Genomic DNA, 13,415 nt, shown 5'->3' with positions numbered 1-13,415 from the left:
GTTGTCGTATACCCATACATTATTTATCGATAAGTCAGTTCTTCGGTCTACTTTTGTTTAAAAACAACTACTTGTCAGAGTAACGTGTCCAAATTGCTTATTAAAGAAATATATCATGCTAGGGAAATGCAAGAGAGAGACAAATTCAAAGATGTTATTAATACAATTCATTCTATGATAATAATAATAAAAATAATATCTTCACATAAATACAGAAACATGCAAAGTCTATATACATAGAAAGCATTTACATGTTTTCAATCTAAAAAACATTTACATGTTTTCACTCAACAATGGTAAAGAGGTCAATCAAAAATATAGAAACTATGACTGAACTGAAAACAAAAAACTTTTTATATTTTGAATCAAAACTGTAAATTACAAAATACCTTGAAAATTCATAAAATCAAATTAAAACAGAGCTGCGTTATGTGTTATAATGTAAATTACCATATCGTTAGCTACATGTATTGTGTATAACGTGCTTATTCATTGATGTTTATGAATCTTTAAAGTGACACTGCGTTCCATTTTTGGCTGGGATTTACGTTGCACAAACACAGTTTAGCTCATATGGCTACTTTCAGCTTTAGTGGTGGTGGAAGACATCAAATGCCCCCTTTTGCGTTATTTCAGGCACAGTAGAGCCACCGACGTTTCGTAAACGAGAAGAAAACAAAAACCTTCGTTACTGTATTATAGTATTTATTCTAAATTCATATAAGATTATAATGATTAGTCTACTATTTATAAAAAAAAACAAAAAGTGTATAATTGATAAAGTATATGAAGCAAAAATAATTCCAATGTTTTCTATAACTTTAAAATGAAAAGAAATCCTTAAGAGAATAAAATACTTTTTACATTCAATAGCAAAAACATAACTATTAGGAATTAATAGTTCATTCTAATTTCCGGCCCATTCATCCATGTCAAAAGCCAATATCTGATATTATTGTACTTTTTATGAAACACATGGAGCACTCCTGTTAAAATTACTTCCACTTTATCAAGGGGTTTTAATAGATATCCAAATAAGTTCCTGTGATCCTGTCTTGTTTCCTATTTTCTTCTCTGTAGTTAAGTCAAGTTGTAATGGGCTTGTTCAATTAACTCAATTCTCCATCCTTATGTTATTATGCAAGTCTTCTTTATAAGACAGAACGTGTATTCTGTCATCTTTGAGAACAAAATCTTGTCTCTATAATTAAAATAATATGGATACCCCGCTATTCTAAAAGCACTTTCAACGGTGTTATTTCTTTCGGAAGTTAATAGCAAGAGGTTGCTGTCAGATTATGTTGCTTCTATTACACTTTTTTATTCTTTGCTAGTTTAATGAATCTGATTATTTTGCAGAAATGTTGAAACTGTCAAAATCAGAACTCACTTGAGAGAGTCAAGTCGGAAACATTTTTATAATTAGATTCATTGCAACAAAAACACGTGTAAATTATTTCTCGCGAAACAGTAAAGCGAATTTCAGATATTGCAGATTGCGATTGTACCCAGATATAAAAATTGCAACTCTTTTTTTCAATTTACACTCAGACTAAAATACAACTTTGTTAAGGTTTCGGTTTCATGAAACACAAAAATCACCGTTTCACTTTCTGAACACTGTTAATTGAATCATGGGTTTTTTATATTGTCGCCGGCGATCTAACTGGAGTATTTTTGCACTTTACGGAATTTGTTGTGTTTTTAGCCGAATGTGAAGTTGGGATAATGAAACATGCACATTTAAGTGGGTCAACATTTATTTCACGATAAGCAAATTTATTTCTCAAGATATGTCTCATTGTAAATGTCTATTTGGTGATAGTTCTAGCCAGAGGTGCTTGAAACAAACTTTTTTATTTTCTATATGGGCTATGTACTATAATTAGATATAAGGTCTCCAACAGAACATCATGCTGAACAAAGAAGAACATCGCTGAAAAAAACGGCCAGATCACGGTTATATCTTTTTGGTCGCCATTTGGAAGGATCAATCCAAACGTTAACGTTATTTCATTAAAATCCCTCAAAAAACAAAGAAATGAGTAAAAGTTTCATAAAATGCCAATATTTTCAATCCGTCCATTCTATTAATGTAAACAAACACGATTTCTGGTCGATTCTTACGAAATAAACAGAAAACAGCTAAAATTTCCACATACGTTCCATAAACAAACGATCTGCGATGTCTCAACTGAGCAAAAGCCCCCTATGTATGTGATTATTTTGAAAATATCGGTAGTGGAAGCGGAGGTCAAATAAAGTTCGCCATCTTGATTTTCAAGTGAGAAGGAATAGTGTTATACGATTGGTCAATAGTATTCCGATTATTATCTTAACCAATCAACTCGTTGTATACCGTAATATTCAGTGCGGAACAGTATACATGCGCTATACATGGCGTTTAAATACTATCACAAGCTAGATCCTTGTGTATTTTTTCAAAAAGAATTACGTATGTAGAGCGTTTTCGTTCAGTTGAGACTTCGCAGATCGATAGGAAAAGAGTTTGTTTGTTTGTTTGTTTATTGAACGCAAGTAGAAATTCTAGCCGTTTTCATTTGTTTAAGTCGTCAGACCAAACAAATAATGGTAGCGAAATTTCAGACTCTGGTGTGATAATTTGCAAATAACGAAAGTAGTCCAAACTCATCGAAGCGGTTACTTCCCTTTACAAGTTAAAACATGTTTTGTTCTTAACCATCATACTCGCTATTTGCAAATTTTATAATTCTCAGAGTAATGCTTGGTTTAAACTATTCACGTTTACTGCGGCGGTAAATCGCTCATGCATCGGTCATAAATAGTTCTGATATTTTAACCCTAATACTTTTAACTACTATAACGGGAAAATTAATCAAAGCACTGAAAGTACTGAAGTATACATTGCTTGATAATATAATCCATTAATGTCATCAAGGCCATGTTGATTTTAACCTACTGACCTCGAAAACAATAGGGGTCATCTTCTGACCAAGGTCAATGTCCCTAACAAGTGACTCACATGCACCAAGGCTTTTTTCTTCCAAAGTTATTTATGAGACAAGGAAGATGTGATGTTCCATATGTGTATTGCTGGGCAAGCTGATAGATGAGCAATAAAGAAATCATTTTTTGAAACACCCGTTAAATGGACTGCAGTATAGAATATTGAAACAGTCATATTGAGTTTCCAGTGATGCTATCTAATAAAATACATGATCTGGCTTGAACTCTATACAAAGTCAATAAATTGAATCATCCTACAAGACTTAATTACCAAATTATAGTACATCTATGTACTGTACTTTGATGCATTAATACATATATTCTGGTGTATTGTATTCATCTCTACACATTAATTTTCAAATGCATTACTTTATCGTTTATTAATAAAAATGAAATCTATAATCAAAACAATTCAAATGTACTGTAATATTTTCATTATTCAATAATTGTTACATATAGTCTTCATATACAACCTTTCCAAGAAATTCATTTATATTGGACAGCGTTAAGAAGGGTTTTTTCCATAATCAGGCTGTGTTACCAACTTCTTAACTTTAGATGAACCATTGAGCTAAACATTTTTTCTATTTTTTGTCTACTGTGACTTACTTCTGATTTTCAACTCGAGCAAAACCTGTCACCCACATTCGTACGATGTTGTGTGACAATTGGGGCAAAAGTGTGACCAGTAAAGTGTTAACAAACTAAATGACCAGCAGATTGTTAACAACTGTAATGTCATCGTCGGATACACATGGTTGATTAACATTTAACATGACATAACTGATAAATGTAAATGGTTCGACCGTGGGTATCCGACGATGCTAAATGTGGACAGACCACAGTTGACATAAGATGGATGGCCGACATTCAACACTCTAAAATCTAAGTTTCAACACTGAAATAAATAATAAGATACTGCGAAATGATTTTCTATATATGTTCTTTACTCTATTGTAACTACGCAAGCTCATATAGCATATAAATATAAAACGACTGCTCGATTAGTTTTTACTATAGACAAATAAAAAGTAAAAGTTAATTATTTAAACGATTGAAAAGTCTAATTTTATGGGTGTTTTTATTCATATACCTTTCTTATCGCGAGTCCAATGTGGTTTTCGGCTTTCCCATGTTTTAAACGCTGACTGTTACATAGCCGAAAAAACACAAGTTTTTCATACTGTACTTATTACAAAAAATAACTGACATTTTACAAAGGTAATAAATTTTATGTAATAGTTATTCATTTAAACGGTTGAAAAATGTATTTAGCAGCACTTTTTTAAATATATCTATTTTATCGCAAGTAAAATGTGTTTGTTTATTTATTTTTTTATTTTTTTTTTTTGCTTTTCTACGTTTTTGACGCTAGGCAGTAACATAGCCGAAAAACACTTTCATGTTTATTACAAAAATATTACTGATATTGCTTACAAATATAATGTTATAATCATTCATTTAGACGGTTGAAAAATTTATTTAATAGTTCTTATTTTAAATATGTCCATTTCATAGCCAGTAAAATGTGTTGTTTTTTTTTTTTTTTTTTTTTTTTGCTTTTCCATGTTTTTGACGCTAGACCGTTACGTAAACGAAAAACACTTTCATACTGTATTTTTAAAAATAATATCACTGACATTTTCCATTGGTAACAAAAGAAAGAAATAGTTATTCATTTAAAAGGTTGAAAAAAAAATAGCGGCTCTTGTTTTAACTACGACTATTTTAACGCCCGTAAAAATGTTGTTTTTTTTTTGCTTTTCCATGTTTTTTGAAGCTAGACTGTTACTTTGCCGAAAAACACTTTCATATCGCATTAAATACAGAATAGAATCATTCTCTAATTTACACTGGTTGCAAAAAGAAAGTAAATTTTAATCATTTAAAGGATAGAAAAAAGTAGATAAAACTAATTTTGTTGGAATTATACCAATTGTATCGCCGTAAAAAGTGTTTTTCGGCTTATCCATATTTTTTAAGCTTACCCGTTGAGTTTCCAAAAACATTTTTATAGTGTGTTCTTTTCGATATAATGCTGACAATTGATAAATTTATTGATCGGAATTGTGAAAAACAATTTCTCTAGTGATTAAAATGGAAATTAGCATTTTTTTTTTTGCCTGTGACATGTGTTTTTCGGCTTTTCTATGTGCGACGCAGGCTCAGCGAATACATTCATCAGCGTATTTTATGATATATCATCGATTTAAAACTGATATTATTGAACCCATTTCATCAAATAACCATCAAAAATTGTTTATATTGCTGAATTTAATCACAGCCTAAATATTTTTTTGTATTTAAAGTTTTTTCGGTATTTTTTGGTGTTTTTCGTTTTTTCGGTGTTTTTCGGCAATTCCATGCACCCATTAATATAAGCAGATTAAAATAATTCCTATTTTCTGAACATAAATTTAATGTATTTATTTCTTAATGCTTACACTGATTTACAGTTAGTTTCAAATGATTATTTCTTATCGTCGAATCTGGCCACATATGCCTATATTTAGCTCCATGCTCTGGCTTAATCGTCAATATCCCAAGTTCGACGAATTGTTATGGGTCGAACGGTCGAGCGGCCGAATCTTTATTTTTACCCGTACTGAATCAGACAATCTTCGCTGAATTTCGAAACATATTTCTTTTCAAAAATCTAAGGCATACAAAAGTGAAAGGAAAATCATGTGTAAAAAAGGTATTCAAAAGAATAGCTTACGAAATTTCTATTTTTCGAAGCCACGATAATTGCCAGGTTTAAAAAAAAAACAACATGTTACGGAGCTCCATACTCATTTTGTAAAACATTTTAGGGCAATTTTATTGCATAAATGTAAATCAGGAATTTTATTTGATTAAATATCTATCTGAGATGTTTCGTCCCATTTATATAATTCTGACGACTTTACTATATTTACGATGTATTCATTCATGCTAGCAAGCGCATGCGTATATGCGAAGTTTAACGCGTAGGTATAAACTACGATTTTATCAATGAAATGTTATTTTTTGTTTTCTTTAAAGGAATGTAGAGTCTATTATTTCATGAAAATGAACGATTTGGAACTTTCAAAGCATTTAAACAACTTTGCAAACACTATTTTTATGATGTGTAGTCGGAATGTAACGCTACTGCAGAATGAAGAACTAGTTTCTATAGCGGTTTTTATCCGGGAGTGGATGTTGTTCGGTAATGCCTTAACCTGTAACGATTTCTGAGATATAGCTTATAACTCTGTATACATTGCAAGCAATGTATACAAAAACAAAACGCATTATTGTAAGTACTGAATAAATGTTTAAATTATTTGGCAAAATATTGTTTTTATTTTGAAAACAATTTTCCAATTACTACGCAACGACCAACTGTGCATGACGGGTCATTAACTAGAACGTTGCCGTTTTGATTATTGTAAGATCACTTACAGTCGAGCATCGGGAATTCATCAACATATTTTACGGAACTTTCATTTGAAAACGATATTTGCCGCTGATGTGATTGAATGTTCTTTTGTTGTTATAAACCATAAATAGTCCTTAAATTATTACTTTTTAAGATCATCAGAGACATGGATCATGCCTGCGTGATAACTAATGAAAACTGACTTATAAGTACACCATAGGAGGCTGTACACGGAAAACGCTCACAAAACCGCTATATCATATAGCTGTTAGTAAATATTTTGCATACATTTAACTAAGAATTCGCTGATGGTGATGAACATATGAAAACATTATATTCTTGAACCATTTTCGCCGGAAAAAAAACACTATTTAACTACAAAACCCGTAAGGACACTCCTACAAAGTTTCAGCACAATAATACATTTTACATTAGCAAAATAAAAAACACTGCTTATATTTTCATCTCACATAATTCATCAATCAAACTTTTAACAAAAAAGTATCTTTAAAAAAATATGTCTGGCAATTGATAGGTCCCTACTCTGACCTTTCATTTGAACAAGAATAGATTTAAACATGTGCTCTTTTGTTTAAATGTTGTTCAAATATTTGTATGTGAGATGTTAGCAGTTAACAGTGAGCTAAGCAAAAAGGCATTACGATTTATATAGGGAAATCAGTGATCTGCTGTTATGCTCAGCTGGGTAAGCAATCTAGCAGAGCATTCCAAAATAAAGTGTAGAAATGCTTTACTCGTATGCTCAGCTGGGTAAGCAATGTAGCAGGCCATTACTAAATAAAGTGTAAAAATGCTCTGCTGGTATGCTCAGCTGGCTAGGCAATCTAGCAGGGCATTCCTAAATATAGTGCTAAAAATACTCTGCTGTTATACTCAGCTGGCTAAGCAATCTAGCGGGGCATTCCAAATTATAGTGTAAAAAGCTCTGCTGTTATGCTCAGCTGGCTAAGCAATCTAGCGGGACATTCCAAAATATAGTGTAAAAATGCTCTACTGTTATACTCAGCTGGCTAAGCAATCTAGCGGGGCATTCCAAAATATAGTGTAAAAAGCTCTGCTGTTATGCTCAGCTGGCTAAGCATCTAGCGAGGCATTCCAAAATATAGTGTAAAAATGTTCTGCTGGTATGCTCAGCTGGTTAAGCAATCTAGCGGCGCACTCCAAATATAGTGTAAAAATACTCTACTGGTATTCTCAGCTGGCTAAGCAATCTAGCGGGGCATTCCAAAATATAGTGTAATCATGATCTGCTGGTATGCTCAGCTGGCTAGGCAATCTAGCAGGGCATTCCTAAATATAGTGTAAAAATGCTTAGCTGTTATGCTCAGCTGGCTAAGCAATCTAGCGGGGCATTCCAGAATAGTGTGTAAAAATGCTCTGCTGAATTGCTCAGCTGGCTAGGCAATCTAGAAGGGCATTCCTAAATATAGTGTTAAAAATGCTCAGCTGTCTAGGCAATCCAGCAGAGCATTCCTAAATATAGTGTAAAAATGCTCTGTTGGCAAGCTCAGCTGGGTAAGCAATCTAGCAGAGCGTTCCAAAATATAGTGCGAAAAATGCTCTGCTGGTATGCTCAGCTAGCTAAGCAATCTAGCAGGGCATTCCTAAATATAGTATTAAAAATGCTCAGCTGGCTAGGCAATCTAGCAAAGCATTCTAAAAATTAGTGTAAAAATGTTCTGCCGGAATGCTGAGCTGTCTAGACAAACTAGCAGGGCATTCTTAAATAAAGTATAAATTTCGTTGGTCTGCAACTGATTATTTGGCACTCGTAGACTTTCTGAAATATTTAGTGCCAATGCAGATAATGACATTTTTGACTTCTACAGGACCCTCAAGTGTCTATTTCTTTGGTCTCCGACTGATTCTGGGACGATCGCAGACTTTCAGGAATTTTTGGTGTTAATGACATTTGTGAAATTTTAGGACCATCCAGAGTCCATTTCGTTGGTCTGCGAATGTTTCTGGAACACTTGCAGACTTTCAGAAATTTTCGGTTCCAATGGAGATAGTGACATTTTTACTTCAAAAGGACCCTCCTGAGTCTATTTCGTTGGTCTGCGACTGATTCTGAGTCACTCGCACACTTTCAGGAATTTTGGTGTCAATGCAGAAAATGATATTTCTGACTTATTGGGACCTTTCTGAATCCATTTTTTTGGTCTGCGACTGATTCTGAGGCACTCACAGACTTTCAGGAATTTTTTATGTCAAGGCAGATAATGACATTTTTTACTCTAGGGACCATCCAGGGTCCATTTTTTTGGTCTGCGACTTAATCTTGGACAGTCACAGACTTTCAGGAATTGTTGGTGCCAATAGAGATAATTACAATTTTACTTCAAAAGGACCCTCTTGAGTCTATTTCATTGGTCTGCGACTGATTCTGAGTCACTCGCAGACTTTCAGGAATTTTGGTGTCAATGCAGAAAATGATATTTCTGACTTATTGGGACCTTTCTGAATCCATTTTTTTGGTCTGCGACTGATTCTGAGGCACTCACAGACTTTCAGGAATTTTTGATGTCAAGGCAGATAATGACATTTTTTACTTCTAGGGACCATTCACTGTCCATTTTTTTGGCCTGCGACTTAATCTTGGACAGTCACGGACTTTCAGGAATTGTTGGTGCCAATAGAGATAATTACAATTTATGACATTTTTGACCATCCAGAGTCTATTTCGTTGGTCTGCGACTGATTATTGGGCACTTGCAGACTTTCAGGAATGTTTGGTGCTAAGCCAGATAATGACATTTTAGGGTAAAAATGCTCTGCTTATGACTAAGGGGTCCTTAAAAGTAAAAAAGTCATGATCTGCAATGGCACTAAACATCCTGAAAGTCTGCGAGTATCAAGGAATCAGTCGCAGACCCAAGAAATATACTCTGGCGGTTCCCTTAAAGTCAGAAATGTTATTATCTCCATTGGCATCAATATTCCTGAAAGTCTGCAAGTGTCTCAAAATCAGTCGCAGACCAGCGAAATGAACTCTGGTGGGTCGCTAGAAGTCAAAAATGTCATTATCTCCATTGGCACCAGAGATTCCTGAAAGTCTGCGAATGTCCCAGAATCAGTCGCAGACCATAAAAATGGACTCTGGCGGGTCCCTAGAAGTAAAAATTGCCATCATCTCTATTGGCATCAAAACTGTCCTGAAAGTCTGCGAGTATCCAACAATACGCTGCAGGCCAATGAAATGGACTCTTAAAGGTCCCTAGAAGTCAAAAATGTGATTATTTCCATTGGCACCAAACATTCCTGAAAGTCTGCGAGTGTCCAAGAATCAGTCGCAGATGACCAAAATGGACTCTTGTGGGTCCCTAGAAGTCTTAATTGTCAATATCAGCATTGGCACCAAAATTCCTGAAAGTTGCGAGTGTCCTTTAAAAAGTCGCAGGACAATGAAATAGTCTCTCAAAGGTCCTTTGAAGTAAAAAATATCATTATTGCTATTGGCACCGAAAATTCCTGAAAGTCTGCGAGTGCCTCAGAATTGCCTAGAAGTCGAAAATGTCAATAAAACATTGGCAACAATAAATCCTAGAACTCAGAATCAGTCTGCCAACTGAGCATTCCACCAGAGCATTTTTTAACTATATTTCGGAATGCCCTGCTAGATTGCCTAGCCAGCTTAGCATTCCACCAGAGCATTTCTACACCATATTTAGTAATGCCCTGCTAGATTGCCTAGCCAGCTGAGCATTCCACCAGAGCATTTTTTCACTATATTACGGAATGCTCTGCTATAGTGCCTAGCCAGCTGAGCATTCCAGCAGAGCATTTTTTACACTATATCTAGTAATGCTCTGCTAGATTGCCTAGCGAGCTGAGCATTCCACCAGAGCATTTTTTCACTATATTAAGGAATGCTCTGCTATAGTGCCTAGCCAGCTGAGCATTTCTGCAGAGCATTTTAACACTTTATTTAGTAATGCCCTGCTAGATTGCCTAGCCAGCTTAGCATTCCAGCAGAGCATTTTTACACTATATTTCGTAATGCTCTGCTAGATTGCCTAGCAGCTTAGCATTCCACCAGAGCATTTTTACACTATATTTAGGAATGCCCTGCTAGATTGCCTAGCCAGCTTAGCATTCCAGCAGAGCATTTTTACACTATATTTAGTAATGCTCTGCTAGATTGCCTAGCCAGCTTAGCATTCCAGCAGAGCATTTTTTCACTATATTTAGGAATGCCCTGCTAGATTGGCTAGCCAGCTTAGCATTCCAGCAGAGCATTTTTACGCTTTATTTAGTAATGCCCTGCTAGATTGCCTAGCCAGCTTAGCATTCCAGAATAGCATTTGTACACTATATTTAGTAATGTCCTGCTAGATTGCCTAACCAGCTTAGCATTCCAGCAGAGCATTTTACACTATATTTAGTAATGCCCTGCTAGATTGCCTAGCCAGCTTAGCATTCCAGCAGAGCATTTTTACACTATATTTCGTAATGCTCTGCTAGATTGCCTAGCAGCTTAGCATTCCACCAGAGCATTTTTACACTATATTTAGGAATGCCCTGCTAGATTGCCTAGCCAGCTTAGCATTCCAGCAGAGCATTTTTACACTATATTTAGTAATGCTCTGCTAGATTGCCTAGCCAGCTTAGCATTCCAGCAGAGCATTTTTTCACTATATTCAGGAATGCCCTGCTAGATTGCCTAGCCAGCTTAGCATTCCAGCAGAGCATTTTTACGCTTTATTTAGTAATGCCCTGCTGGGTTGCCTAGCCAGCTTAGCATTCCAGAATAGCATTTGTACACTATATTTAGTAATGTCCTGCTAGATTGCCTAACCAGCTTAGCATTCCAGCAGAGCATTTTACACTATATTTAGTAATGCCCTGCTTGATTGCTTAGCCAGCTTAGCATTCCAGCAGAGCATTTTCTCACTATATTTAGTAATGTCCTGCTAGATTGCCTAGACAGCTTAGCATTCCAGCAGAGCATTTTACACTATATTTAGTAATGCCCTGCTAGATTGCCTAGCCAGCTGAGCATTCCAGCAGAACATTTTCTCACCATATTTAGGAATGCCCTGCTAGATTGCCTACTATCTTAGCTAGCCAGCTGAGCATTCCAGCAGAGCATTTTAACACTATATTTAGTAATGCCCTGCTAGATTGCCTAGCCAGCTGAGCGTTCCAGCAGAGCATTTTTCACTAAAGCTAGGAATGCTCTGCTAGATTGCCAAGACAGCTGAGTATTGCAGCAGAGCATTTTTACACTATATTTAGGAATGCCCTGCTAGATGCCAAAAACAGCTGAGCATTACAGCAGATCATTACCTTCCCTATATAAATTGAAATGCCTTTTTGCCTAGCTCACTGTTCACTGCTAACTTCTCACATACCAAATATTTGGGGTAAAAACATGATCAAAGTATCTAGTAGTCGTCTGCCCGGTGGTTATCTCATTAAACTGATTATAGTTTAGAATTGATTAGAAAACACAAATAAAAACATGTGTTTCTGTACAACAAAGATCGGAAGTAGCGAACAGATAAATGACACAAATATGTGGTCAAATATGTTTTCTTGCCATAACACAACAAGGAAATAATTATTTTAGAGAAAGATCAGTCTTCAATCAATTGAATGACCCCGTATTGTGTAATTAGAAAGTTTATACAATTCTAGGGCAACGCATCATAATTTGATAGTCCATGTGTAATAAAATTCAAATTTTCGATACAGATAAATAAAAGAAAATTTTAAAGAATAAGAAGCTTTAAAAAAAAAAGTAAAACGCATGTATATACGAATGACTTACAGTCGAGCATCGGGAATTCATCAACATATTTTACGGAACTTTAATTTGAAAACGATATTTGCCGCTGAAGTGATTGATGTTCACAATAATTTGAATAAATAAAATTTAAAAAATGAGTGAGTGAGTGGCTGGGTGGATGGGTGGTTTGGGTTGGGTTGGGTAGGTGACAATCATAAAAATAATGATAATAATAATGAAAGTTATATTTTTCCTTTTTTTCTTCCAACTTTTTTATTGTTATTCATCATATCTTTATAATTGTAAGCCTAAATTACAACTTGAAAGCTTTCGCTTATCGTATCGACTGTATCTGAAAAACATATAAAATCTATGTGCGTCCGTGATAAAGTTACACTGACTCGTGAAATAAATATATAAACTCACCTGTCATATATACTCCAAACATATCTGAGAGTCCATTATTAAATTCACCATAAAGATATAATGCTGCTATCCAAATGACTTTCACTGCGTCCGATACGTTATGTATGAATGTCTTCCTCGGAAAATCTTGCTATCTGTGAAGAAATAATCCAGCTCGCCTGACAATAGGAAAGTTTCCAATATTTATCAAATACGCAGATTTATACCCATTGCTATAAATGTTTTATGTTAATAAAGAAAGCATTGATTTTTAATTTGACACAACCAATAAATTGATATCAGTTATCTCACTGAGATAAGTTTAATCATGTAATTAGTCCGGGTATCAATGGTACTTTTGCTTATAAGATAAATACAGTAACCACCAAACTGACTAATCCAAGAAGTAAACAGTTGTTTTTTCGCCAATGTGCGACGATTTTGTAGGCTATATAATCATTGAAACCCTATTTGACCAACGGTAAAAATGTCAAATTATGGGAAACAATTCCAGTTATAAAGTTAAAAGCTTTGTTCAAGCATTGTTTTAACTTATTGTTACACTTGTGATAGGTTAACTCCAGAGCAGCGTATTAGTTGAGTGTCCGACATGTTTACTCGAAGGAGCTTCCTTTTTTTCGGAATTTTTATACTCTCACTAACAAGTGTTAAGTGCTTTGTGGCAGCTGAAAAAGTGACCGTGTTCCACATATGATTGTGTTTATATCTTTCTCGTCCTGTGGAATCGTGATTCCAATAAATTTGTACATTTTTGTGCCAAAGAAAAAAGAATGGCTAAAGCCAGGGAAAACAAGATATGTGAGAGAGTAAGTAAGTGAGTGAGTTAAAAAGTTACGAGTAATAATA

General features: G+C 34.7%; 1 protein-coding gene across 1 annotated transcript in view; it reads right to left on the bottom strand.

Annotated features, from left to right (window-relative positions):
- Nucleotides 1-12,721, bottom strand: part of LOC132720563 (uncharacterized) — a 28,936-nt gene extending 16,215 nt beyond the window's left edge. The window contains exon 1 of the mRNA XM_060704720.1: nucleotides 12,570-12,721. The gene's annotated coding sequence lies outside the window, so the exon portion shown is untranslated. The remainder of the gene's footprint in view (nucleotides 1-12,569) is intronic.
- Between the last annotated feature and the right edge of the window lie 694 nt (nucleotides 12,722-13,415).

Source organism: Ruditapes philippinarum, unplaced genomic scaffold, assembly GCF_026571515.1.
Source record: "Ruditapes philippinarum isolate M1 unplaced genomic scaffold, ASM2657151v2 ctg366_1_1_1_1, whole genome shotgun sequence".
Classification (NCBI taxonomy): Eukaryota; Metazoa; Mollusca; class Bivalvia; order Venerida; family Veneridae; genus Ruditapes; species Ruditapes philippinarum.
Note: the sequence above shows the minus strand (reverse complement) of the source record. Positions and strands in the feature narration are given on the sequence as shown.